The 5,952-nt window shown below is 35.0% G+C and overlaps 1 pseudogene; it reads right to left on the reverse strand.

Moving 5' to 3' along the window:
* Positions 1-1,485: 1,485 nt before the first annotated feature.
* LOC143533440 (putative carboxylesterase 18 pseudogene) lies at positions 1,486-2,476 on the reverse strand (annotated as a pseudogene).
* Positions 2,477-5,952: the final 3,476 nt, after the last annotated feature.

The raw sequence follows: 5,952 nt of genomic DNA on the forward strand, positions 1-5,952 counted from the left end.
ACACACCTCGATTATCAATCCTTTGTGGTCCTATGCAAAACCGTTAATAAAGCTTTTTAGTTGACAAGTACCTTATACCGAACCGAACCGAACCAAACCAAACCTTGCAGTTGAGATTCGATGATGTTTGGAATCGTTTTTGTTCTAACAAAGGAGATGAGGTTGGGGTTGATTATTAACAAAGTATTAGGATAGTTCCACATTACCCTCTTTAACTACCAAATCTCATTATTTTCTTTATATTTAATATAAATCAGTTGCCTCAATTAAATACTTAAAGTTTGTCAAACGAAATCTCGGGATGTTACGGTTACACACATTCATGTGATAATGATATGTAATATAAATATATACGTAAATCCTAAATATTGTCAATTATGTTAACCGGTTGTTTCAACAAATTTGTTGGAGTAAATAACTAAATGTGCCGTTTATATATTCGCATAACTGGATGGTTTTAGCTAAGAGTCAAAGCGGATCAAAGGTATTGCAAAATGTGTATAATCATACGGAGCTTATCTGGAATCTATCCAAAAGAAACATGCAAAAAACCAAATTTATGAGCTTTGAGTTGTTTGGGTGCTTACAACCTAGTTTTCCAAGTGTTTTATGCGAATTAAAAGCCGTCAAGTTGATTTATTGGAATATACGTTTTAATTTTTGAACATAGAAGTTAGAAATAATTACAACACATACATAAAATCAAATATATTCAATTTTCTTGTGATTTTAATATTTTTAAAATCAGAATAATAAATGAATTCGTTCTTAATTGTTTGTATTCAAGCTGGATTGTTCACACACACATATGAATGCCAAAAAACATAATAAAACAAAATAAAAAAACCAGCATGTAAATAATACTAATACAATGGAGGATTAAAGAGCGTTTATAATTCAGTTACGTACAATATACATTAACTCAAATGCACATAAGAAGAAGGTAAATATGATACTACATATTTACAAATATTTTAGCATAAAAGCTACTTGTGTTTATTTAAAAAATGAAAAGATAATCAAAGGAAATAACATACAAATGAATAAAAGTTCATAATATTATTAGTCTTTTCATAAACCCCATGTCAATGTAAATCTTCTAAACCTGAAAGCAAGCAATATACAAAGGATAACTGAGCATGTGAAATGAATATTATGAAATACATGAACAAATTAACAGAAACAAAAGATTTAGTGTTTGGAGGCTTTTCGTCAATACCTTATTTAAGACCTTGTTAATGAAGTCCTTCATATCTAACATAAGTTGATCGGATTCTGGCAACTCCGAGAAGAGAAAGAACTCATGAAATGTGTTTGGGTAGTCAATCAAGTACGCTTCCTTCCCGGACTTCTTGAGCCACTGGTAGTACCTTATATGTCGGTCCCGGAGGGTATCAAACCCAGCCGCGACCACCATTGTCGCGGGAAAATCCATTTTGGATATGTCCACGGCATTGGCCCGGTAACATTGATGATAGGATGGTCTCAGTTGAAGGGTTCACCTAGGGGCATGAACGCGTTCCAAAACCAATCGGTCCGCTTCATTGTCACGAGAGGTACTGATCCATCCATCCGTATTTCAGAATCTGTTCGCTCCTCCCCGCCGAGAAACGGTTGGATCGCCACTAGCCCAATTACCTACAAGCCATCATACTGTTCATCAGCAATCATGCGGGTGGTATTTGTTGTTGGATTTTAGATCACTCATTTCTTCTTAATTTCTTACAAAATACAACTTACGTGTGTACGATGCTTCAATTAGAAAGATACGAAGTTGTTGATTTTTCAAACTAGGAAATTAGATATGTTTATATACGGATAATAATGCATGAATCCAGTAGCATATGTATACATATATATAGTTAAGTCGTACCCGGAGTTGCTGGAATTTGAATTGGGAGGCTCTTAGAGTCACATGATGAGCTAGGTGTCCGCCAGCGCTATCACCGACGATAAAGCACCGTGAAATGCTGGCATTCTCCGGCAGCCATTTTGACCGGTTATCTTCATTGTCCAGAAATTTCAGCACATCAAACCCATCGTCATGTTGGGAAGGGTGTCGGTTCTCTGGTGCAAGACGGTAGTCGACAGAAACAACAATGGCACGCAATTCGCTCGCGAACTTGCGGCCCACATAGTCTAATATCGCCACATCCGGGGAGAGGAAAATATATCCACCGCCGTGAAAGTACACCATCACTGGGAGATCTTCTTCAGCGTATTGCGTGGGGACAAATACACGGAACCAGAGATTGCGAGTTGGATCCACCATGACATCGTGTGTCTTGACACCGTTGACGGGTATGGACAATGCCGGGATCTGAAAGTCCACGAGATTGAGAAGACCGCGGGGCACCGTGCCGTCATCCCGGAGAAGTGGGTCGATTGCAAGGTCTATTGCCGATAGTACAATTCGTGTTCTCAAGGGCAAGGATAGCTGAGATTTCGGAGTTTCCGCTGCTGCTGATGATTCCATAATTAATTGAAAGACTTTTGTGATCAGAGAGGTACGTATTCAAAATTCAGGTTGTGTGACAAATGCTAAACACATCAACTCTATTTATACTGCAAAATATGCGACGTTATATCAAACCATCTTTGATTATTTCAATATTTCAGTCAAATGAAACCTTCACCTGCGTGCTCACACCAAAAAGGTTGGTCATGGTCAGGGTCTAGTTGAATTAAACCTAGTATTCAACTTCTGATATATGTATAAGTGACAAATCACATTTTGGCAATTGCCAAGAAAGATAGGTCACAACTAGTTGCTTACAAAGCTCTTGTGCCAATAACTAATAATGCCTTTACGGTTATTAAATAATATAAAGGCTAGTTGGATTCCAATATTTAACAAATTGAGTTATTTTGTCCAATGTTAAATATAGGTAAAAATGTTAAATGTTCTTGTATTCCCTTAATTTTCAATTCATATGTAAAAATAGATGCTGATTTAGTCGCTAATTTAGGTAATTTTATGAGTAGGAAGATTCATTTTTGTGACCCATTTACGGTTTGTTATCGCTATTTTTATCTTAAGTAGGGTTCTTATTAGTTGAAGCAAAAGGCAAATGCTCTAATTAGATTTAACAAATAAAGAAACATAATGATTGTCAAACATGGATATTATTGTATCAAATTTGAAAACGAAATTTATCATCGCTCGATTATTATTATTATTTATATACCAGTCATGCTTGCTTTTGGAATTTTCTTATGGTATTATGGGTATTACATGGAGCTAGTTATGAAGTTAACACATTTGGGAGTTCTTTGCACAAAAGAGGTATCTATCATATTAAAACGAAATCTGATATGGGAAAAACGAAGATTTGGATGAACTAGTAGATATAATGCTGGGAAGATATGGGCTGCCAAGCTCAGGTTAGGGCAGATAGGGTTTATACATTCTTAATGTTTATAAAGTTAACAATCAGTTGTTTGACTTACCAGTAATAATGTGTATATTTAATTGCAATGGAGATGGTTATTTACGCTAAGTAAAATCTAAAATTTGTGACTAATTGCTAAGCTTGGCTTGTAAACGAACACAAACAGAGTGTTTTCATGTTTGTCCGTCTGACTTTAACTATTTAAACGATTGAAACGAACAATTCAACATAAAGAGCGTGATTTTTTTTTGTGTTCATTCATTAACAGTATAAACAAATGGCTCATGAACATAACAACCGAACATAATTGAACATAGTTGAACATACATAATTGAGCTAAAATCAGTTTAAAGTAATTTAAAAAATTATGTGTTGGACATAAAGGTTTTATAAAAGCTAATATAAAATATATTAATGGACGTAAACTAACGAACTTAACAAACGTAAACTAGCGAGCGTTAATGGACGTAAGGGTCTTTAAAAAGGTATATTGGTAATTCAGGCAACAAACATATTGTTAACATATTCAATTTGGGCTTAATTTGCAGCAGATTAATTTTGGTCAAACTTAATCAGTAGCAGCCCCAGATTGGCAATTTGATGTAAGTATGAAATGGTAATTTTGTCTCAAAATTCAATGCGTTAGGTTCATTTGGCTACAAATCAAAGATTAGTGTGCTATTGACTTTTATTTTAGTAAAAAGTTTTAAGTTATTTTGATTTCGTGTTAGTTTGAGAACAAAAGACTAATTTGGAATGTTTTAAAATTCAAAAAAGTTTTTTGTTAAAAGGTTCTAGCCTAATACTTGGTTTTGGTTCGACTTTTGAGAGTCAAAGCTCAAGTAAAGGTAATCTGAGAACTTACTTTTAAATTTTTAATAGTATAAATCTTAATGCTAAATTTATGGACTTTTGTAATGTTTTCTTCTTTTTTCCGTTCCAACATTATCTTGATTTTTCCTACTAAGTATGCAAATCTCTATATTTATAGTAATTGTAATTTTTAGTCACATTATCTGCATATAGTAAAAAAATGTGTGTGATAGTTTACTGGGTACTCTTCTAATGAACGATAAAACCAAAGACACGGCAAATGCACGAGTCGAGTTGAAAAATCTAAATATTCGAAGAACACAATGGTTGGAACGAAAGGGTAACAAGTTTTATAGGCCCCACCCAAAATACTCACTAAAGGTCGGTGATCGAAAGCTTTTCTGTCAATTTATAAAAGATGTTAAACTGCCGGATGGGTTTGGATCTAATATGAGCAAGAGAGTCACAGATAACAACTCTAACATTACTGGGTTGAAATCTCATGATTGTCATATTCTCATGCAACGCTTGTTACTGATTGGTTTTCGAGGGTTTTTGACCAAAGATATTTATACGCCTATAGTAGACCTTTACACGTTCTTTAAGCAGCTTTGTTCAAGAACACTATTGGTAGATGATATGAAGAAAGCAAAGAAAGCCATTCTTTTGATATTATGCAAGTTAGGTTGACATATCCTCCGGCGTTTTTTGACATTATGGTTCATTTAGTTTTGCATTTACCAGATGAAGCACTTCGTGGAGGTCCAGTCTGTATGAGATGGATGTATCCATTTGAAAGGTATATGAAAAAACTAAAACATTATGTTAGAAACAAGGCAAGGCCAGAAGGTTCTATAGCTGAAGGTTATGTTGCTGAAGAGGCTCTATCATTTTGTTCGATGTATCTTCGAGATGTTCAAACTCGGTTCAATCGCCCCGACAGAAACGAAGATGCCGTTGTCAAAAAAACTAAGTTGTGGGTGTTTGAGTCTAAATGTCGCCTGGCTAGCCAAGAAGATCAAATATCTTACTATCAATGAGAAGGTCAATTTCGAATGGTTTGTCCTCGATAGCTGTCAAGAAGTTAGGGACTATATGAAGTAAGCACTCATCTCTTTAACTTTTTATAATCAATTAAGTATTTTCTCTTTCCTTATTGGGTCTATATTTTTGTCGTCGACTTAGTGAATTCAGATATGAACATCCCCAAAATGACGTTAAAACTAAATTTCCAAAGTGGTTTCTCGAGAAGGTAAACCATATAATCTATTAGGTATTTCCCTTTTCATTTAGTTATGCATTTACCTGATGAAGTAATGCATTATTCTATATTTGTTAGTTATATTCAATGAATGTACAAAATTCTCCTGAATTCCACCCAGAGTTGTATGCTCTGTCAATGGATGCGGAAATAAATGCCTTACTTACAGGGCTTGCATAGTCAACGGTGTTCGGTTTATAGTGCGTGGTCATGACGTAGAACGAACAACGCAAAACTACGGGGTTCTAGCAGGAGGAGTGAACCATGAGAAATACTATGGCCAAGTAGAAGAGATCATTGAGTTGTGTTATGGAAATGGGTATTCAACTGTCCTATTTCGGTGCAAGTGGTATGATACTCGAAGGGGTGTTAGACATGATAATAATATCACCAGTATCAACATAGAGCACGAATAGGACAAAGAAGATCAACTCATATTTGCTTCACAAGTCAAACAAGTGTTTTACATTCAAGAACCTTGTCGAG

The sequence above is a fragment of the Bidens hawaiensis genome, unplaced genomic scaffold, assembly GCF_021521415.1.
Source record: "Bidens hawaiensis isolate Kalapana, Puna unplaced genomic scaffold, B.hawaiensis_p1.1 tig00000760_1, whole genome shotgun sequence".
Lineage (NCBI taxonomy): Eukaryota > Viridiplantae > Streptophyta > Magnoliopsida > Asterales > Asteraceae > Bidens > Bidens hawaiensis.